The 24,026-nt window shown below is 40.1% G+C and overlaps 1 protein-coding gene across 1 annotated transcript in view; it reads right to left on the bottom strand.

Annotated features, from left to right (window-relative positions):
* Positions 1–24,026, bottom strand: part of ANKRD28 (ankyrin repeat domain 28) — a 126,752-nt gene that overhangs the window by 85,487 nt on the left and 17,239 nt on the right. The gene's annotated exons all lie outside the window — the stretch shown is intronic.

Raw genomic sequence — 24,026 nt, 5'->3', positions numbered from 1 at the left:
TAAATATTTCAGCTTGAATCTGCCTAAATGGTGCTGGTTTGTGGGTGTATTATGTAAATGGCTTCTGTCAAAGTTGCTGGATAAGCGTCAGTGTTACAGGCGGAGGGAGGGGTTTTGTTCCTGCTGTGCAGACTGAAGGCACTTCTAATGTCCTCCAGTGGCTGGTAAAATCAGAACTGGTCAATAGTGAACGAGACTCTAGCTCTTCGATAAAGCATTTGCACTCAGGTTTCACATATGAATCCAGGCAGAGAGAAAGACAGGTTTAACTGGAATATTAAATGGTTTTGGTATTAACAGATATATGAATTCCCACCTCTGGGGGCCACAGGCAGGAAAAGCTCACATCACCACTCTTTTGAAATAATGTCTATGGTAGCTTCACTGCAACATAATAAATGGCTTAACATGCACCTACTGACATTCATGCAGGTGAAGGTTTCTGTAAGGTCGGAAGAGTACCTCAGCCTCGGGCTCCCCAAGCTCAGGACTGCTGGCTTGGCAGAACACAGCACCAGTTTCTGATTCACTCTGAAATTTCAGATACGATTCACATTTCCCAAATGTTCTTATTCACAGCATGTGACTAACAAACATCTTTATAAACATATTCTGTTCATTATATAGAGTCTAGTTATTTTGGAACTTCATAATTTGGCCTTAATTATGATAACGCAATGGCTTGCACACTAATACTGCTTTGTTCTAGCATTTCAATCATTTATTTAAAAGTTACAACACATTCACAGAAATACATGACAATTCAATGCTCTTCTTGGCCATAGCAAAACCAGTTTAAATAAAAACATGGACATTCTCAAGACCCATCTACTGCAACACCCTACTGTCTCCTAACGAACACAACAACTACAACATAGACAATATTTTGCTTTTTAGTTGTGAAAAATGTGCTAAAGTATAGACACTGTAGTTTACTTGCATAAGTAAACATTCATTTGGAAAAAAATAAAATTAAAACCCCAGATTCTAAGTCTACAAACAAAGTACACTGACAAAATGGATACTTGGTTTTCATACTACACACACACACTTGGTAGATAACGGTATTCTAGCTAAGCCCATACGTTCAGTGTAAATGAACACTTTGAGAGCCAACAAGTTTATACAGTAAGCAAATGCTAAGAGTTTTCTTTGGAATCACGAACTGGACACGTTGCTAGACAGAGATAGTGCCCAGTTTAGTTGAAATTAGTGACAGTGGTCCATTTTTTATTTTTACAATTAATGCTCCAAAGCACACTTAAAATATTCATCTAGAAATTCAACTGTTACCGTAAAAAAGTACAGGACTTCATGTTCAATTATTTGCAAAAATTCAGAAGAGTTCAGAATATTTGAACCTTCTCTGGTAATTGTTCTAGAAATCTTACCTGTAATTAAATAAATTTAATATAAACTATTTCCAAAAAGCAAATTAACATATTACATCTTGCACAACATTCTATGTTTTTGAATGGTGACATCACTACTGCCAAAGAAGTCAAAGCCAATATGTCAGAACCAACATAACCATAACCGAGTCAATACTATATTGACCTTCATAGCAATCTAAACCTTGTAAGCAGACAAAAGTGAACCTACTCACACTAGCAACACGTGTGTGCAATTACTTCATAACCAAAGGACAATGCAGTTCTAGAAACTTTCACTTGCGCTTACGATGAACTAGCACATGGAGGTTACTTAAAAGAACAATCTTCCCCCCTCCCACCCCCTGCAATTGAAAGTAATGCCTTCAACTCAATGGAAGCACCATCTGTAATCTTCTCTTCTTTCAACCTCAAAAATCATCCAGGGTATCCTCTGGTTTGCGAAATACAAGTTTCTAATGCTATCTAACAGCTATTCTGAAAGCCAAAAGCTAAAGTTCACACTTCTACTGAAGAAATCAAACTAAGGTTTCCGTTTTTCAGTAGATTATCTAGACTAATAACTCTCAGTGAGGAAGAGATAATCTTTAGGAATCATAATAGATTTTTACAAAGGTATGATGAAAGACTATTGCACCCAGTTTATCTTAATAAAACTTAAAATAAATGAAGATAGCAGGTCATCAGCATCCATCTTCCCCAACGCCCTGAAAAGTTTCCACATTAAATGTCACGTATTTCCAACAATAATGTTTATTAAACAAGTAGTAGGAAAGAAGACTTGAAAATTGCCTAACTTAAAAAGAAAGAATGCCATGTCTACTGGGCCTCGGGGTGATCTATACGTTAGCCTCTGCAGTGCCTAACTGTTAGCAAAATAAGATCTCCATACTTTAAAATTTTAAGGAGTGCAATGGAGAGACAATAAAAAGAATTCTCACATGGACAATAGTAAGATTATGCATTTTTGCATAGCTTTTGCATAAGCTTTTGTGTTGACATGACAGCTTTTTGCAAATAAAAAAGCACGTCATTTTCAAACAGTACTTCTTTTTACTTAACTCAAAGTTCCAAGAGTCTTTTATAAGTGCATGTAAAGGGAAAATACTGCAAGAATGCAGTCTGCAGGTTAAAACATGGATGACAGCAGGAATGTCTGTACCAGACAGAAAAAGCATCAATGCCAAAGCAGCTAAAAATAGTAACCTTTTCTATAGATCTACTCTTTTCTCTAGGAATTGATGAGCAGAGGACATAGCAGCACTGCTGATGACACTGAAAACCTCACTGAAGGACATACAGTGTCAACAAAACCTACCCAAAGATTTCTCTCCTGCCAATCAGCATTTATCAAGTCTTTTCTAGGCTGAGATTAATCCAACTGGTTTCATTTAATATTTTGTATAATTAAGGATCTAGGAAAGGAAGGAAATTGTTCTGTCAGGTTCCAGCAAAAACGAAAAAAATGTAAAGCCAAGTAAAGCATATGAATTGTTTTTTAAATAATCTGTATCAGGTCTGCAAGCCAAAGACCTAAACTACAGATTTCTTCAGAGGACCAAGATTGCTTATAATAGCTTCAGCTGTAAGTGCATAGGCATGTCTCAGTATTAGCAGATTTTTATATAATTTACCTAGAATATTTACTAAAGTGTTGCCCACGTATAGACAGTGATGAGTGTTCAGCATCACCATGAATATAAGCTACAGTACTTCTAGAAGCCTTGTGAGTCACTCATCTGAACTCGTTTCCTCCCCACTCCTGAGGGAATGAGGTGGAGTCAGGAAAGAAAACCGTCTAAGGCAACAAGAAATTACTACCTTTCTTCCCAACTTTGCTCTGTTTATTCCAGAGCACATGCACAGCTGGGATGCAAAGGAGACTAGGTTTAGCCTCCAGACTCCAGATCTCTGCTTCCAAATAAAAGCAAAATAGTTTCCCTTGCACCTCCTGCACACCGTAGGCGGTTCTCACTTCTTTATCTCATGCAAGTATATAGTCTCAATCAATCAACAGAACTGTCTTAATTCAAATACATGACTACATAAAACTTTGCAATTAATAAAACCCAGTAACTGAAGTCATCTCAGCAAAATATCAGACAAATATGACAGGAATAAAAATTATCTAGCATTCATTCTAACTTCTATTTGAGCAGCATAACAAAAATTAATAATGCAAAATATATCTTTGTGATTGAGTTGTAAAATTAATTTGTATACTTAAGCTGTAACCTTTTAAAAATACTTCAGAAATACAATCTGACCAAAGAGCAACAAACTAAGTTAGAAGTGTTAAAAATCTATTTAGCAGTTTTCTGTTTAAGACTTGTTGTGTATCTTATACACCTGAACAATACACTGGTAGAGCAACTCTTGGCTAACGCATCTTACGACTACTGTAGTGCAAGATAAATCAATGCCTTTTAAAAAAAAAAAAAGCAGCTCTGATATCCAAAATACGTAGCCTAGCAAGCTGTCTAAAGAACTAACACTCCAAAAAAAAAAAACCCAACCCAAACAGAAAAGCAGACAGAAGAGTCCTATTTCTCTTTAAAGAAAGTGGAAATATGAGGGAACAGCATCTTTCCTCATGACTTTCTAGCTAGGATGTCACCCACAACACTTTCCTTTTTATTAAGGCCAGATTTAACTTCACTGGCAGGGATTTTCGTGCTCTTGTAGAGCACAACCCTGTAATCAAACTCAGCGATCTACTCGTACACTAACAGAGAGTACAGAACAGAAGACCTTTGGTCTGCTTGACTTCAGATTCTCAAGGTACTTCATAGAATGGGTATGTGCTCTGGCTGGTGGCTCCTATTGATTTACCAGCAGCATCTAACAGCAGACACCTCCCTGTCTTCTGACCGAAACGGAAGGCAGATATTACACCCAACAGCGTCCCAAAACAACAACAGAAGTCTGACAGTGGAATTGTCAATCTTGGAAAAATAACTAGGAGTCAAAATAACTCCTGTTTCATGGAAGAGAGACCACAAAAAGATGCATCTATCCACATATTTGGTTATGCATAGCTAAGTCTGCATCCACAAAGACAGACAAATTGATGTAGACAAACTACTTTAGGTAGCATGGTGTGGGTTTTATACAGGAGATGGGTTGGTTTTAAAGCCACTTTTCTTTCTTGGGAGAAGGTAACTGACAGAAGATGACTTCTATTGGAAAATGGAGAAGATACTATCTCAAAATATCAGCTTAATCAAAGAGAAGCAGGCAAAACACTTCAGCATTTGTTAAACCTATGCAAACCCACAATTATTAGCTGTACACTTTAGTTCTTTTTGCAAGTATGACAGCTTTTAAAAAAATGTTTTCACAATATTAAAAGCAAGGCCCACAGACTGGTTACAGGTATTTTCACCTGTTGGCAAAGCAAAGGCAGAAAAGCCACTGATAGCAGAAATACTTCTGGCTTCCTTAGCTCCTTGCAGCTCAGACCAGTCCACAGCCAATTTTGTTTTCTGGCACTGAAAATGGCATCAATTACAATAATAAACACAGTATCCTTCCAGGAATAATTACTGAAGCCAGCAGTTTCAGCTGTGAACACCGGCTCTAAAAGTAGATTTGAAGGAAACAAACGAAACAAAAATCAAAGGTTCAGTCTCAGCAGCCGCTGTTTGCTTGTTCACACATCAGCTGTCCTCTCTCTCCAAGTACTACCCAGACAGTTGCTGGGAGGTGAGACTGGACAAGGAACGCAACAACAGCCAAGTGAATAAAACAACCCAGAGACATTACAAGACATCAACCCACGGTCACAGCTGGCATTGACAGCCTGATGCCTCAGGAAGCAATGTTGTTGTATCTTCCCAAGAAGAAGAAATAGATAAAGGTGGCCTGGCTGGAGCAAGCGAATGACTGCAGAATTCCTAATCTTAGTTTTATATCATCTATCTCTTGGCCTTGAAAGTGTTTACACCAATAGTGTACACACTCTTATAAGTTAGCTAAACCACGATCCTACTAAATTGTATTAAGGCAGCTGGTAAAACAACTAAGAGAATTCCCTTTGGGCACACGAGCGCATGCATACACAGAGAAGAATCAGTACATCTCCTTTGATCTACTTTTGTACTGATCTATAGTCACACTCTAAAGATGAGCACAGGGAGTGCTGACTTCGTGTATTTCCCCTTTGAAAATTTCTTCCTGCAATACTGCTTTTGCAGAGAAAACAGAATCAAGCTCATAATTTATTACAAAAACACCTAACCCACACAATGAAAGGTCAACATAACATTGTCTTATTTTCACCACACAACGGGCTTGCTTATCCCTCTTCAGCAGGTATTCCGCGGCTTGCCAACACAGTGCACGGTCTGGGCTTCAAGGACAGATGCTACAATGCACAAGATCACCACAGGCCTCTCAGAGCCTGCTTCCTTGAATACAGAAAACCTCAGGGAGGTCTACTGAAAAGTATGGCACAGCAGGCTTAACAGCTCCTTCTCCGATGCACTGAACCCGATTTCCTATGCCTGTATCCCAAGGAAAAGAAGCAATTCTCACCTATCAGCTGCATAATCAAAAAAATCTGAGTGTGATCTTTCATTGTTTCATGGGAAAAGAACAAGTTCCAACTTCCCTAGATTCAGTTGCTTTGTTTTTTTTTGTTGTTGTGGTTTTGGTATTTTAACCCCGCATGTTTCTTTCCAGCAGATGAATAGGAACGCATTACATTTGGTCTGTAGGGCCAGTCAGCTTCCCCACTGAGGCTCATTTAGCTGTATGGGCTACAAGACAATAACTCTTATCCTCACTTTGCTTTTTTCTTAACTATGGTTCTTCTGCTGAAGGCTGGAAACTCTGCCCCAGAGGAATGCAGCACAATGCAATGCGCCCCATTCAACACTGGACAGTGCTGGTGTGGAGAGTCAAAACTGGGAAATGCTAGCTGGAGCCAAGAAACCTGGAATAAAGTTTATCATTTCCTCATTAAAACTCTTCTGGATTGCCATACTGCTAAGCTTCTGAAGAGGCAAATGTTCGTCAGGTAGATTTCTAGAAGTGAGAGTTGCTCTGCTGCCTATGACAAGTGACCAATTTGATTCTATCACTAGCCCCACTCTAAATGACGACATATTAAAGCTGTCACTGCAGCATGTTTTATGAGCTTGGGATGACAGACAAATCAATTGCTCCTTTCCAAGTCACATCAAGGTTATTCCTCACAATATTGTTCTTAAATTTAATGCAGATGTGCCATTCTCCTCTTTTTCCCCTTCTCCTCCCCCTATAAAATTCATTAGCTAACTAATTTTTTTCAGCATCATTTCAGTTACACTGGAGTATATATCGCTTTTGAGTTGTGCTCCAAGTTATGCAGAAAGAACAGAGACACCTGAATTTGACTAAGAGCATATGAAACTACAGAAGAGATCTGGGTTCATAAAAGATGTTTCATTTTAGCAGATAAGAACGGTAGCGGGTAGCCTTATAAAAATGTAACACAATCCTACTGTTCTACAAGACCTTCTTCAAAGTTGAAAATCGATTCTTATGACTGAATTTTCATCCCATACCAATTACAGTATTTAGGCAGAAAAGTCAAGTCAGTTCCGCCAGTCAGCAGAGGGCTTTCACAGTTTTATGTCACCAACCACATGAATCCTCATGGGTAAGTTGCCATGGTTACAAAATGTTTGCTTTTATACGTTTGTCCGAAATTCCTATGGAATTCCCACACGGCCAAAACCAGCAGCGGTCAGGAGTGCTCCACCAACATTTAAGAACTTGACTCAGAAATGCATACCGCTTCCGCTCAGACCATTATCTGGGAAACACTAAAAAAAGTGATTCATACAATTTTGAGCCATGGAAGGGAGGAAACAAACGCCACATTCAACTAGTTAAAACCTTCAGTGATGAGTCACATCAGCTTAGGATATTTCTAGAATTGGCTGCTCTTCTCAAGTAACAAATTGCTGTAGACTATTGAAGAAAACAAGCTGTTGACTATTTAAGAAAATAAACAAGGCCGATCCGCTTTCAACAGAACCACTGAACTATCAAAGAATGAATACAAGGGGAAGGGTTGGGGTTTTTTTGGCCCCCCCAAGAAGCTCAGTGGCTCATACCTCTGTAGGCCAAGGTCAGAAAGCCCACCGACTCCCAACTGATAATTATGCCTGTTTAAGTTTGATTTTAGCTGTATTTGCAAAAGTCAGCTTGGAAATTTTGCTACAGTAAGTCCATTACCAGTCTTGTTTCAGCCATATGAGTAGAGTTTATATCTTATCTATGTTTTGCTTGGACTCAACACAGTTGTGCGATTTCAGCAGCCAGTACTAACAAAACATTAATCCAGTCACAGGGGCAAAAATACAACCAATTAAGAGTGAGAAATAACGAACAGCCTGTGAAAAGCTAAGAACAAAGCACAGCAACGCATCCAAAGAAGTGTTATGCAGCACTCAATTGGCTTTCAGTGATTCAATGACCATGAGGGGAAGTAACAAGGGCTGGACTGAGGAAGGAAAAAAAACCAAACCCCTAAGTAGGAGCAACTACCTAATACAGACTGCTGTTCCCCTACCAGAAGGGCACCAGGAACAGGACACTTTGCATGGAAGTTATTCCTGTCTAACACTTCCCAAGTCTGGCCATCTTCGGGAAGGAAAGTTAAATTAGCTTTGAATGTCTGTCTGCTATTCATTCATAAGCATAATGTTCTGATAAATAAAATAACTAAGAAGCTTTATCAAGAGGAAACACTGTATTTAGAATGACAGAGCGACAGCAGCAAAAATATTTTCTCAGACCACACAATTTCTACCACTGAAAACATAGCTCTGATTTTGTCAATGAGGAAAGGACAACATCTACTCCTTCAAAACACCTATCCTCCATTTTTGCCATTACTGAAATTCTCCTAAGTGGAAAGTTTTGGGCGTCAGTAATAGTGGGGAAAGCAAGAGGCTGAAATACTAAAGAGCTCCAAATTCTCAACCTTAAGTAAGAAAAATTGTTGCCTTCAGAAGTTTCTGTTCAGATTTTCCTACTCATTAGTCATGTGCTGGTACAATCTGGCTACAGCCTGGGCTCCCCCTCCCTGTCCCACCCAGGGAAGTGTGCTGTTGCGGGGCAGGGGGGAGTGTGGTGGTGACAGGCTGTTTTCCAGGACGGGGTTTGGACGGGAACAGTCCTGAATACATTGATTAATTTTCTTTAAAAGACTTAAAAGTTTTCTTTTAAAGATTTTTGAAATCAGATTCTCTCTTGCATTAGAGTTACAAGAGCTGAAACAAAATGCTAAATATTTAACTATTATAATACTAAAAACGCATGTAACAGTCCTACCAGTGCAGTAATTTTAATAGTTTTGAGGAGATACGAATAGACTGTGACCACAGAAGCCACAGTTCAGCTAGCTTGCTCACATGTGGGACTTTGTTTCCATACAGGGACTCAAAATACTGTATGTGAGTGAGCAAAATTAATTCCAGTTGCTATGGATACCACCACATTTATGTATTTTATCTCTCTTCAGTATGTAAACACTCAGCATCACTGTATATGAGTTATTCTGATTCTCTTTAAAATAGTGTGGGTCAGTAGCTGCCTCGTGTATCAGGATTTGCTGTTGGCGAGAACCTAAATTTCCTAGAAGTTTTTAGGAATCCCTTACACCTCCCTCAAGTCCAAGAAAGAGCTCCTTTCTGGCAACTGGAAACACTATGGAAAACACAGCTGGATAAAATCCACATATTCACACACACATACACACACTACTACAGGATGAGAGCGCTCATCTGAGTCTTCTGCAGCTGCCAAAAAGGATGGCTTTTCCCAAAACTGAGCAAGGGCAAATACAGCAACAGCCAAGAATCTTACCCAGCTGCTCCAAACCTTGCCAAGGGTCTTCCCCTCAGTGCCCAGCAGGGAGGTTGCTCCCAGGAGGGGTCATACACACCACTTTAGAACAGGAGCACGTAAACAACGTTTATTTTTAGAAGTTACTTTTGCTATCAGTTTTTCAATTCTGTCATTTAGAATATTAAAAAGTGCTTTCCTTAAAAATCTGAGCAGTCCATCACAGTTTCACAAAATAGAACAAAATATTAATTTAGAACACTAATTAAAGTTTTACCAGTCTAGAAAACTGTTTGTTTGGGTTTTCTTTGGGATTGTGGGTGATTAGGGTTTTTTCCATGACATCTGAGGAAGTGGATGAGTCTGATTTCAACTGCTGGCCACTGGAGAGCCTCTTCACTCCTCCCTTCCCCACATGACCCTTGCAGATTCACATCCCCTTCCTGTGCCAGCACAGGCACTTGTGTGATCCAGCTGCCCCTATTCATTTTTTTTGCTGGTGAGTTATCTGAGCCAGCTCATCATGGGCTAACAGCTGACCCAGAAGCAGTGGGAGCACTTAACTGCCCACTGTGACAGAAAGCGATTCAGCGGCTTTGCAAAACTGCACCAATAAGCTGAGGTCCTTTCATCAACAACATATCAGAACTATTCTGTTCCTTATGTCTTCTTAAAATACCTCAAAACAGCCTTCTTGACACCTGAACTTTTCCCAACTTAGATACTATTACAACCAAGTGTATCACTCATGAAATTCTTTCCAATTACACAAAAAACTCGTGTACGTGAGGAGCTCAAGTTCTCCTCCTATGACTCAGTATCTAAATCATTCCTCATAAGTTTCTTTAAAATAAATATTTTGCTACATAGAAATTTCACAGATGTTATTCAAACCATCTCTACAGTACTAACAGTATTTATAAAGCATATGGCAATAAGAACAGGCTACAGAATTTTAGGGCCCAGTTTTCAAAAGTGCATACAAAACCAGTTATGCACGCAGAATCCACGTGTGAACAATTTATGTATTACCATACAAGCACAAAAAGGTAGTTACAACTTTATACAATCATTCATGCATGACTTAAAAGTTAAACTTCTGCGTTTTTTCACAATCAAGATTATTTTGGGGTTCATTTCTTCAAAAATCTACCTAATGCTAGCTTCAATCATTCGTTCAATTAAGATGACCCCTAGAGGAGAAACTGCAAAGTAAATATTGGCATTCCTAAAAGCCAACAAAATACTTTATAAAGAAGTACTTATAATATAAAATCAGAAAGACGGTATCAGAACAGAATACGTAACATGCTAGCAGTACATTATTTATTTAAAACATTAAGAAAATTAATGTCTGTATACTCTTGCCTCAAAATCCATAGGTTTAGGTATCTTAGAATCAACAGATAACCAAATCCCATTCAGCAAACACACAGGTATGAAAAGGGGATGTATCTGCTCAGGTCTTTGCAGAAATGAGGCCACAGAACATCTAGCATCCAGTTGTTTTCTACCACTTTTTGGCAAGGTAACTTATTTCATAAAAGCATTATGACAAACAAAAAACAGGTTTCTGTAAAACAAATATATGAAGTTTTGTATGTTAGGAACACTTTAACATTTAGTAACCAAAAGTGAAAAATAATGTTTAGAATATTCCTATTTGTTTGTATCTCATGTACCAAGCTGTGCAAAGTCTTCCCCAGAAAACTCTACTAACACCACCAGCCTACTCAAAATGTATGACAATCAAGCGAGAACACCACTGAACTCAAATTGTTTTGTAAACTAAACCAAAATCTAGAAACCCATCAATAAACTTACACATCTTGTTTAAAAAACACCACAGATTATTATGAAAATGCAACCTTTAAGTCATCCAGATATTAATCTTGGAAGTCTTGATTCAGCTGTTGTCGCCTTCTCTCCCGCAAATGATGTCAGGCCCTAGCAAATACAGGCAATCGACTATTTTTTCAGAAGGAAGCATTGATCTCCCAGGTTTCTTCTTGGATGAACACTGACACCTCATGGACATATAAAAATTTTCAAGGTCTACTCTTTCTTAGGTCTGTTCTTCTCTCTGTTTTAAAAACTCCAATCACATCTTTTTTGAGGGTTGGTTTATTTTTTTTAAAACGCCATGTTGTCCTCTTCAGAAATGTACAGGACATTATTGGGTCTATTGCTAATTTTCTCTTCATAAAAAACTACTTAGCATTCATTTTGGATGAGCAGTGGGGGTGTCCGCCCCCAAACACTGAACCATGGAACACAGAAAAACAAGGTACCTCTCTCCAGCTTCAGCCCCTCCACGCTGCAGAGAAGCAACCACAAAGCCTGTAATTCCTTGCAGGACAGAGAGACCGGGAAGAAAAACAGGACAAATGTCACATGTAGAATGAAACTGGAAGTGTTCTTCCCCAAATGACAGAAACCAGCTCTGAATAATTTTTCTGGTGCTATGTAGAAGCCCTTTACTCTTTGAAGTCCATGAAAGTCTTCACAGTTAAACACGATTACCTAAGACTATCAAGAAAATTTTCCATTAAATGAACTGGAAATGTTGAAGTAGCAATAAGCTTTATTTAGCACTGTTGTACAGAAGACAAAGGTAGGTTCCTTCCAGATTCTTATTCTGGAGTAGAAGCATGCTACCTTTCACTTCTCCTGACAGGCTGTCTAACAAGTATTCAAAAAAAAAAACAAAAAAAAAAACAAACCAAACCTCTACCATTTCTTCTTTCTTTACTGAGGCAGGAGGACAAAAAAAAACAAACCCAAAAATCCAAAATCACAGAATCATAGGTTGGAAAAATCTCTAAGATCATCAAGTCCAACCATCCACCCAACACTACCATGCCTACTAAACCATATCCCAAAGTGCCACATCCACACATTTTTTAACACCTCCAGGGATGGTGATTCCACCACCTCCCTGGGCAGCCTGTTCCAATGCCTGACCACTCTTTCAGTACAGAAATTTTTCCTAATATCCAATCTAAATCTCCCCTGATGCAACTTGAGGCCATTGCCTCTCATCCTATTGCTAGTTACCTGGGAGAAGAGACCAACACCTGCCTCACTACACCCTCCTTTCAGGTAGTTCTAGAGAGCAATTAGGTCCCCCCCTCAGCCTCCTCTTCTCCAGGCTAAACAACCCCAGTTCCCTCAGCCACTCCTCATAAGACTTGTTCTGCAGACCTGTCACCAGCTTTGTTGCTCTTCTTTAAACATGCTCCAGCACCTCAATGCCCTTCTTGTAGTGAGAGACCCAAAACTGAACACAGTCCTCGATGTGCAGCCTCACCAGTGCCAAGTACAGCGGGCACGATCACCTCCCTACTCCTGCTGGCCACACTATTCCCGATACAAGCCAAGATGCCGTTGGCCTTCTCGGCCACCTGGGCACACTGCTGGCTCATGTTCAGCTGGCTGTCGACCAGCACTCCCAGGTCCTTTTCCGCCAGGCAGCTTTCCAGCCACTCCTCCCCAAGCCTGTAGCATTGCATGGGGCTGTTGTGACCAAAGTGCAGGACCCGGCACTTGGCTTTGTTGAATCTCATACAGTTGGCCTCGGCCCATTGATCCAGTCTGTCCAGGTCCCTCTGCAGAGCCTTCCTACCCTTGAGCAGATCGACACTCCCACCCAACCTAGTGTCATCTGCAAGCTTACTGAGGGAGCACTCAATCCCCTCGTCCAGACCATCAATAAAGATGTTAAACAAGACCAGACTCAAAACCGAGCCCTGGGGAACACCACTTGTGACCGGCCACCAGCTCGATTTAACTCCATTCATGACCACACTTCAGCCAGTTCTTTATCCAGTGAAGAGTACACCCGTCCAAACTATGGGCAGCTCGTTTCTCCAGGAGGATACTGTGGGGAACAGTGTCAAAGGCCTTACTAAAGTCCAGGTAGATGACAACCACAGCCTTTCCCTCATCCACTAGGCAGGTCACCTGGTCATAGAAGGAGATCAGGGTGGTCAAGCAGGACCTGCCTTTCATGAACCCATGCTGGCTGGGCCTGATCCCCTGGTTGTCCTTCACATACCCAGTGAGTGCACTCAGGATGAATCGCTCCGTATCTTCCCCGGCACCGAGGTCAGGCTGATAGGCCTGTAGCTCCCGGGATCCTCCTTCCGGCCCTTCTTGTAGATGGGTGTTACGCTGGCGATCCTCCAGTCATCTGGGACCTCCCTTGTTAGCCAGGACTGCTGATAGATGATGGAGAGTGGCTTGGCCAGCTCCTCCGTCAGTTCCCTCAGCACTCTGGGGTGGATTCCATCCAGCCTCATAGACTAGGACCCCTTTGCCCTTCAGCACTCTCTCCCAAGGGACCCTCTCAACCAGCATCCCGAACAGGCCAAAGTCTGCCTTCCGAAAGTCCATGGTGGTGGTTGTGCTGGCCCTCCTCTTAACTTCACATCGAACCAAGAATGCTATTATTTCATGGCCGCCAAGCCCAATACAGCCGCCAACCACCACATATCCCACCAGTCCTTCTCTGTTAGTAAACAGCAGGTCTAGCGTGGCACCTCCCCTGGTAGGCTCACTTACCAGCTGCGTCAGGAAGTTATCTTCCACACACTCCAGGAACCTCCTAGACTGTTTCCTCTCTGCTGTGTATTTCCAGCAGATGTCCATTAAGTTAAAGTCCCCCAGGAGAACCAGGGCTAGTGATTGTGAGACTTCTGCCAGCCTCTTGTAGAAAACTTCATCTATGACTGAACCCCAGCAGGATGTCTGCCTTGTTGGCTTTCCCCCTCATCTTTACCCATAAGCATTCCACCTTGTCATCATAATCGTCGAGCTCTATACAAAACCCACACAACAAGCAAGAAGTTTGACGCAATCTATGTAAATAGTCAAGTGACACACCATACATCTCAAGACTGATAAACTGACAAACTACACCCTGCTAAATAAAATAAAGTCCTCAACAAGTGAAAAATATGACAGTAATATAAATGCAATAGGTTTACAATGCTCTTTGCTAGGAGTATTACCAGACTCTTCTAAAATACTGTAGAGATAATTTAATTAATGATATCCATGAAATATTAACATGTGGGGGGTGGGGGGAAGACTAATTTTTTTGAAATACTTTTGAAATACACAAGACTAAGGAACTACAAGAAGCTGCAGCTCTACAATGCTGTAAAAATACAAACGGTACTAGCAGTACAGAACAGAACCCACATTATTATTATTTGTACCCAAGGAGATTTAACAGGATGAGTGAAGTGGTCCAAAATCCACTTGACTATACAGGGAAAGAGACTAATAAAACTCTTTGGGGAAAATGAGAGAAAGTAAAGTTATTTGGGGCACTTCAACAATGCTATGAACAGTTTTACTACTGGAAAACAGTGAAAATACAGACACCTTTCTCCCTGTGAGGATTAACTTGAAGCACAGCCCTCAGAAAGGCACAAATATCTTAACAACAAAGCAGGCCCCTACTGGGTTTCACAGCACTATATCAAATTAGTATGCAAAAGTTAACTGCACGGACTGATGGGAGCAAACAGAGGTTCTGCAAACCTCAGCATGTTCCCTACTAAGGCATGCCCATTTTTAATCTAATTACACTTTTGTATCAATAAATGGAAGCATCTTTGGGCTTGGGGTTTTTTGCTGGTTTTATTTTTTTGTGGGGTGTTTTGGTTTGTTTGTTTGTTTTAAGGTCACTACATTTTCTTTGATTTAAGTATCAACAAAACGGTTCAGATGAAAGAAGAAAAAAAACAAATTACTCAAGCTAACTTTCACCTGGAAATTGACTCAAACACATGGTAGGAACTCTACCCATATTCAAGTATATATCAACACAGATCTTATCCATACTTCTTAATCAGTTTACTTTGAGCTTTAGCAGTAAAAAGCAGTGGCACAGCTTCTCAGTGAAGGTGGAGGGTGGGCACACAAAAAAACCCCAACGAACTAAAACCCATGATGCCTAATCCTTAGCTTACTCGGCCTACCTTTATATCCAACATTAGCAAGTTTCTGGGGCAAGCAAATGCAAGGAGTTTCAACAGCAAGGTACACCTCCTCATTGGTAGCAGACAAAGATATAACACAGAATTCCTTACAGAGGAGGCTCTTGAAAATGTCAGCCACAGCCAATAAAAAATACATACACAAGCTGAACAGTTTAGGGAGGTTGTTCTAATAAAGATCTGAAAGAGTCCTCTGTGCCATTTCTCTCCTAATGCTGAGCATGACCAGCTCTCCATTCAGATGAAATCCCAAATATAACTTACCTTGAAACCCTGAAAAAGATATAATCATCCTAACCATATGACAACTGCTAGAAACCGAACACCTCTGTGCAAACCACAACAGCTACAGAAACATTCGGACAAAACAAAAGGAGTGTAGTGGAACCATCTAAAGTCCCTACTAGTCTCGACAGGAACACCTGCCTTGCAAAAGAGGACCAGGTTTTACAATTTTGCTGCAAATACAGTCAGGAATGCCCAGAAGCAATACCTACGAACCAACACCACTGTTAAGCTCTGTGATTACAGGGTCTTGCTGGAGACTACCCAGGAGGGAGGTGTCTTCCAGCGGGCCCCAGGAGCTGGAGAGCCCCCGTCCAGTCCAGCCCAGACCAGGCCCTGTCCATGGTACTTCACCAGGAGCATCCCAGCTGCCGGGGACATCGGCTACAGGGCTGCCCAACGTCCCAACAGGGCGAGAGCAGCTTGGGGTGGGCCGTGAAAAACAAAGGGCTTCAATTTTACAAACAGACCTGCCCATACGGGGTTCTGAGAGAGCTTTTGGTTTCAATTTTGAAAGTCATATGGATAGCGGGTGGAAATGCACAGAGAAAGAAGGATTAGATTACAAGCAAGGAAAGTCTTAATGAACCTTAATGTGGCTCATGCTCCACAGCTTTAAAGCAAAAACTTCCAGAGTACGACAACTACTTCTCTTACACTTGGAAACAGTTCCACTTAGAAATCTATCAGACTACCAAGAACTTAGAAAATGCAAAGTTCTACCAAAACTGTCCTATACCATTGCTACTGCTCCCGGAACTAGGTGCTTTCAAACAGAAAGAGTACAAGCAACGCATCTTTTTATTATTGGCAATACGTATTACTGCTATTGGTTTATATGTTGCAGTCTGCACTATGGAGGTACGAGGAATAGGGTAAGACCATGCTGAGTGAGAACAGACTCCAATTTTCTAACCTGGTGGTAGCAACACAGAAATAACCATACAGGTGCTGCTTCTTTCAGGGTAGAGATCTCCTTCAATACAGAAGCAGTACAATAAAAAATGAAAAAATTAGACCTGATGAACATGCAGCCTGTTGACGAAAACTGGCTTCTTCAGCTTTTGTTCAGCAGTAATTGTCAGTCTGAAGCGATGTATGCTAGCTTCTCCGATTCATCACTTTCGAAGTCAAGCATCAAACATCAACACTTTTCAAAAAAATCAAGAATAGTCTACATATAACCTGTTCTTCCTCAATAAACAGACATGGAAAAGACAACATTTACATCTCCTCTAAGCACTTACGATTTTCACTATACCAGGTTTATAAATCTTTCCCTCCATAAGGGCTTCAGCTTACTAAGGAATCAACAAAAACTAGCATAACAGCTTAGAAGTGTTTTGCACTACTCAACAGCAAGAAGCTGGATCTTTAGCTAAGACCTATATTAAAAAAATTTCCAGCAAGTTGGGTAGGACTATGAATTTATATTACTAAAGTAGTTATACAAGCAAACTCTAATGTAGACTTTTGTCATTCATTACAATAGATCACAAGCTAGATGCATTTTACAGGAATGACTACTGTCACCTCAGAAGTAAAGGAACTGAGTATGTTAAAACTGTTGCTACTGTTTGTTAAGGCAAACAAAATCATACCACGGGTTATTAATTTTTTCTTTTGCAAAATAAGAAGCACAATTAGTATACTGATATGCCAATATTTCTTGGGACAGAACTGGCAGTGTAGTCAGCAACATGTGAGATCCCCTGTGCCAGAAAGGAGATCTTGAGAAGTTTCAATGTACTTATTCGCTGTAATCTTTACTTCTAGTGGGCTTTATTGATAGATTTCTTTTTTGTGGACCAAAACAAAGCAATCCATATTTTTCCCTCCTCCTCATACCTGTGATGTTTACAAAGAAAGCCTAGCCTTCATGGATGCCTCATTTCCACCCAGGAGGCAGGGTTGGAGAGGAAAGGAAAATAAAAAAAGCAAAATTCGAAAGATTCAGCTTTCATAGGTAAGAGAGCGTACAGAATCAAGGCAAATGGAAAGGTAACAGCTGTGCTAAAAAGGTACAGAATCTTCCAGAATAACTGTATCATTACAACATTATTTAGATGAGTCTTAATGATAAATTAGTTACTCAGGTCAAAAAACAATCCTCAGTCACCTTTCCAAACTGGGGACAGTAGCACATGACATATGCAGCCCCAACAATCCAAGACAAAGAGGGACTACCACTGCAGTTACATGTCCCCTGCAGTTATCTGTCCCATAAACTGATCTAGAGAGCCAAAGTGCCAGAAAGCTAAAAGTGTTTTTTGCAAAGTCAGCCCCCTCAAACTGGTCTACTGTAAGATCAGCTAAACACCAGTGCAAGAAGACAGCTGGGAAACTCCTAAGGGAGGGATATGAAGGGAGACTACCTTTTCTAACATGGGCTTGAAGTTACTATTTTATTAAACAGCACTCACAGTAGCTTTGCTAATCTATGCAGATGCATCTTGGCCAGTGGTCTCATCTACAACTCAGACCTTTAGTTACATTCCCAAACAATTCTGTAACTGAAGTCTTACTTTCTTCCTGTTCTTGGAAAGAAAGTATAATTCCACTGCTCAGCAATTTTTACAGAGCTCAAGTGTATAAGGACCAGTTGATAGATAATACAATGTAACCAATGGTTCTTAGCCAGGGGCAACGCTCAAATCATCTTTTCTGTCATTTCTGCACACACACCTCCATCACTCCTGACCACACGCAGTGCTCAACAGAAGGTAGATGGCACGCCTCGGATGCGTGAGCTGCGCAGACGTGAAGTCACCGTCAGCATCCCATGAACACCCCCACTCCATCTGCAACACTCTCCCCTTACCCACACTGATATCCTTCACCTTACCAGTTCATTTTTGCTTAGATTAGCACAAAGAAGTAGAGACTCTAAAGCAGATGATACTGGCACAGGTTCGACAGCAACACTAACTGGAAAAGATGGAGATACAGGACTTCTCTGGTAACTCACCTAAACAGATTTCCATGGAGGTGGATACTTGTTGAACAGCTGACCAGAAAGTTTGTGTGTCAACTCCTGGCCTGCTCATAGCTACAAAGTCATATTTCCAGCTGCTCAGATTCATTTGCAGCACTCCACTGTTCAGGCTCACTTCAAATGCCTTTTCTCTTTAGTGCTGCGAACACCAGCATCTGGGCTTAAGATACACATCTGCAGCGAGGATGTGGAAGAAGTTTTCTGTCTACTGCCAATTTGAGTGATTATTTAAGACTGGTTCTTCTTTGAATAAATATGATGTTACTTTGAGTACTGGTCAGAGTATTAGTTTAATACACCGATTGTTTCTATAAGATTGTTCATCAAAAGATATCCTGAAAAGAAATGTCTAACAGGATTCAAACTTTGTTTCTATAACACATTGCACATTTTCAAATCTGACAAATACTGGTTTCCGATCTGAGCATTTTTATACTTGATCTTTATGTTTGGGTTTGTGCATATATTATATTGTTTCAAATGGAAGAGAAAATTCTCCACCCTAGAACTTTCTCAAATTATTATTTCCAGTAACTGACAGAAATCTAGAATCACTAAACTGAACAGCAGAATGATGAAAAAAGCTATGTTTTGATGATTCTTCTATCCCAGAAATTTCAGTAACTGTCCAAGCAGTAATGTAACTCCAAACAATAATTTTGAACATTATATGCGAATATACAAAAAGCATAAAGTAATATTCTAAGTTTTTCCATTTGAAAGTAAGAAAAGAGCATCATCAGTGGAAATCACTCCGAAAAAAAGCAGCAATATCAAATTTTGTCACTTGGTGGCAGCACACCAAAGAAAACCAAAACACTCGAGCAAGACCACAAAATTTCTTATCAGCACATACTCCTTTACATCTGTCATACAAGTTCTAGAATTCCTGCAAGGCTCTAGTTACTTCACAAAGACAGGCATAAGACTACTGACTTCACATTCAAGTAGACATTAAAGGCTCAAAATTAACAAGAGCTCTACTTCAGTCTTTCTGGCTTATGTTTACAGGTTTACCTACTTCCACCAAAATTGCCAAACACGTGCTAATTAGGATTCCCAAGCAGGGGCAAGCAAAACAGAAGCCACACTTGACAGCCTGACATCCCAATGGTGCTAACTGTTCATTCAAACAGAACTAAATAGGGGACTCTTTCAGAGGAATTTGAAGTTTACCTTCTCCTCATGCTGTCAGAAAAGGCCTACCAACACACCAGAAAACTCATTACAGTAATTTAGACTTCTACCAGCACCTCTTCCACCACCTGAAACTGCTGCCAATGCTACCCATGAAAGGCAACATCACGTACAGCAAACACCCTAACAGTGCTACTACAGTCAGTGACAAAGAACCAAAACTGATAGCCTTTACCCATTTAAATAATTGACTTTAAGCAAAGGTTAGATATCAGATTAAATAATCTAACAAACATCCAAGAAATGCTTGAAACTACTACTACTGAAGCGAGAAGGAGGTGTAATGAGAACATAAAGATTTGCTGGTTTCCTTCTCCTCTTATTAATGTTGTAGCAAAGGCTCGTTTACCAGGTGGGTAACACAGGATAGCTATCTTTTCTCTCATACTGATCTTGTACACAGGCATGTAGAAAGACATACAAATTACCACACTTTATTTCTGTAACCACATGATAAACAGCTTTATTTTGCACTATTTGTACTCTACATGCCAAACTTAGTGGCTAATAAAAATTTACCATATGCTATCACATCATTAACACACAAGTTGCAATCACAGTTCTTTCAGATTTATTTTCTATATATTAAATCCTGAGTAGTATCATGTCAAGATTTTAAACACAGTCATTTCTTAATAATGATCCCACACAAAAGCAACTAATAAAGTCTCTATAGTACTATTTTTTTTGTACCATACATAAACTGACATTATTCAAACACTTGACCTCTGGATCAAATAATTTAAGCGAGCAAACTATTCTTTTTCAAGCTTCAGGGAGACTGAGTCATCACTTTCAGCCAAGCATTAGGAAATACACTCCACCTGAACCACTGAAGAGCAATTGTCATATTTAAAATCACAAAATAAATTCAAGTAGAGATGATCAGCTTTCCCTCCTTTCCCCCTACCTGATCAAGTAGCTTATTTTTGTCTAGTATATATGCAGTGTGGTATGGCCCTTCAATTTCATCAGCTTTTCATTGGGGCACACATACACACACAGAATGACTTAGCCTATTCCAGCATCACAGCAAAAAGATAAAATGGAGACAAAGAGGGAGAGATGAAAGCAAACACGGAAAGCAAGAGAAGCATGGCAGTTCACCATCAGAGGGAGTAAGAGCCTTAAACAAAAGCGTTCAGCTTCCAGGTGAGAGTAGACTCTGGATTATAAACACCTGCACAGGTTTAAGGTTCGGCTAGTCCTCTAGTCTTTTTATGATAAACAGCATATATGGTGAAAGAGCTGAAATAAAATAAAGAAAGTTATTGTTGGAAAACAGAGCTACTATACCATTTTTACTTAGAGACAGACATGGCCGTGGGACAATGAACAAAAACTTCCAACTTTTGCCCACATAAATTAGTAATATTAAATAAAGGTTAGGAAAAAGGTGTTCCTGGTAACTATTTCTAGTAAACTTATTGCCATCCAAAAGAAAAAAAGGATACCGTATCACAACATGGAGCTTGATTCTGGGTCTGACTGAAGTGAGAAGGGACAAGCTGAACAAATAAGGCACTTGACTATACACCAGCTTGTACTTTATTCCATGCTCTCACTTCCCCTTTGCTGCTGCTCAGTGCCAAGTGTGACTTCAACACACTGCTTGCTCCTCAACATTACCTGCAAAAGCAGATCCTCAGCTGAGGCGTGGATAAAAGAGGGAAGAATGAGCCTATTAAAAAACAACACCCTCCCTCCTCAACCAAACACACAAGTTTGTAAGCCTCCTTTTCTACTCCTACTGCTAAAGAGGGAAGAGAAGCCATTTTTCAGCATATTCAAGACCTACCAGATAAGGTCTACTCAACGCTGAAGCTCTATTAGGCTTGGCCTATTTGAGAAGGGAAAACGTTTGCCGATTTACTCATGTCCCAAGTCGCAGAATACACTAGCTTCCTAATACCCTAGGAAAAAAGTTATCTGTATTTCAGAAGTACTGAGGAAGCAGCAGAGTAGGGTTACAGTACCTCAGGATATTTTCTAGATCCAACTGGTAGAGCAGTTTTCTTAAGTAATCTTCATTTTTCCTATTTAAAAGTGGTCTCATCAAAATCAACAGAAGTCTGACATCTTTTAAAAATTAAGTCAATTGCATTTCAGTCGGGGGGGATGGGGGGGCGCGAACAGAGGGGGATGGACAGACCACAACAATAAAAAAAAAAAACATACCCAGCATGCCCAATTTTAAAAGCAAGGTCAACTAAAAACCTATTGAATTACAACAAAATAATTCTAGTTGGGGCCGGGGGAGGGAAACACTATCTTTTTCACAGCAATCAAAAGCTGGAGGCACATACTTGGTGTTAAGTACCTCGCCTGCTTAGGACAAGTGTAAATGAGTCATACCATCTGTACTCGAATTCAAAGGATGGTCTGGCGAGACAGCAGGGAGAACACAAAGCAATGTGACGCTCTGCTCTTCATGTTATGGAAGCAGTCAAGCTAGGCAGCAGACGAAGACTTCTCAGTTAAAGTAAGAACTACCTACAGTAACAGACACTGAATGCCTTATTCTCTGAATTTATAATTATTTGTAGAATTCTAGCCAGTAATCTATAATACTACAGAGGTACCTATAGGCTTACATATAAAGACACTGCAGAAGCTGATCAATGCTGTATTTCATATGAATATATTTATCTCACAGAATAATGCAAGAGACGATCAAAGTAGAAAGTAAACAGACTGGAGCAAGAAGTCATTCTGGAACATCAATAATTCAGAGAGAAGCTATTTAAGATAACCATTTCTTACAAAGACAAGACAGAATACATTGACAAAACAAAATAAAGCAACCAACAGAATCAACACTGGCAAGCAGCCTTCTGAACCAAGCTGTGCTGAGCAGAGTAAAAGCAATAACCACATCGGAAGAAACAAGGACCTCGCAAAGACTCGGTGTTAGACTAATCCCAGCAAACAGGGCCAAAATCTCATCCAAAAAGATGACTCGTGGCAGTATCTGAGCAAAGGTGGACAAGGCCATCACCAGCATCAGGAACAACGCCCTGCAGAAGGATGCTACTCCCTACAGAGCTGTGTAGGTGGGGGACCCGAATTCATGGGAGTCATAACCAAGGTGTAAAGGCTTATCATGAAACAAATCACTAATACTGGGAAAATGTGCAGAGTTTGGGATTCTTTGTTTTTCTTTTTAAAAATCCTGGAAACTTAAAGTATGTGGAAGGCTGAAGTTACCAGCGTGATTTTTGTTGCAACAAAAGCAATAGATTTTAAAACACAAAACTAACCTTTACTTTGTATCTCTGGATACCTCAGTCAACAGATTTGGCACCTAGCACTCCTTTTACATCAGATGGGAGTCTGTAGTCCTAACAATGCTAAAGACTGTTTCAACATAGCACTAACACATAGCTTATTTATGATGGTTACATTTAAACTGGAATAATTGCAGGAAGGACACCAAGTTCTCCCAAAGATATTCCTGGATATCTCGGGGGCTGGAAGGGGGAAAAAGAGACATCCATCTGCTGTTTCAAAATCCTTGTGATAATTTGTTTATACCAAGGTTTGAGAAGCATTAAATGTACAATTAATCTAAAACAGTATCTCACTTTCTCCTAGCTTTCACGCCTTGATAAAACTAAAAGATGAGAAAATTGTCCACTATCTTAAAAAAGACAAACAAATCTGATCCCCTTATGCTGGTTTATTTACCTGATCCTCTTTTTTTTTTTTTGTTAAAATCAGGCATGTCATTTCAGAGCATTCTGCAGGTTATATTAATAGCATTTACAATTCCCAGCAGGGTTCGCAGCAGCAGATATTCACAAGGATATCTGCCTCCAGTAATCACGGTTCACAAGGAGGTACATTAACATAAAACTAATATCATTAATATATATGTCCAGCTGTGAGCAGAGCTGATTTGGGGGGGAGGGGAGGACATGAGGGGGTAGGAGGATGCTGTGCCATACCATTTCCTCAGTGATTACCTATTTACCAAGGACTACAGCTCAGAGGAGCTTCACAGGCAAATGAAGCAGTAACTCAAACTGTTTCATCATGAATTAGCAGAACTGTCAGAGATCATGGCAAAAATATTCTACCATTTTTAAATAAAAGTAGATGCAAAAACTAGATTTAAGAGCACTCCTGCTGTTGAATTCTATTTAATGATTTGCTATTTGGAAAAAAATCTTTGAGCTTGAACAGTTCCCTAGCATAAAACAAGAGGTGAAATAATGAATCTGCAAGCCTGGCGAATCATGAATCTATGAAGTGTCCCAAATGACGTAAGTGAAAACACATGTTGATCCTCTGATGTTCACACCACTATTC

The sequence above is a fragment of the Opisthocomus hoazin genome, chromosome 4 (genome assembly GCF_030867145.1).
Source record: "Opisthocomus hoazin isolate bOpiHoa1 chromosome 4, bOpiHoa1.hap1, whole genome shotgun sequence".
In the NCBI taxonomy this organism is placed as follows: domain Eukaryota; kingdom Metazoa; phylum Chordata; class Aves; order Opisthocomiformes; family Opisthocomidae; genus Opisthocomus; species Opisthocomus hoazin.
The sequence above is the reverse complement of the archived record's forward strand: the minus strand, read 5'-3'. Positions and strand labels throughout refer to the sequence as shown.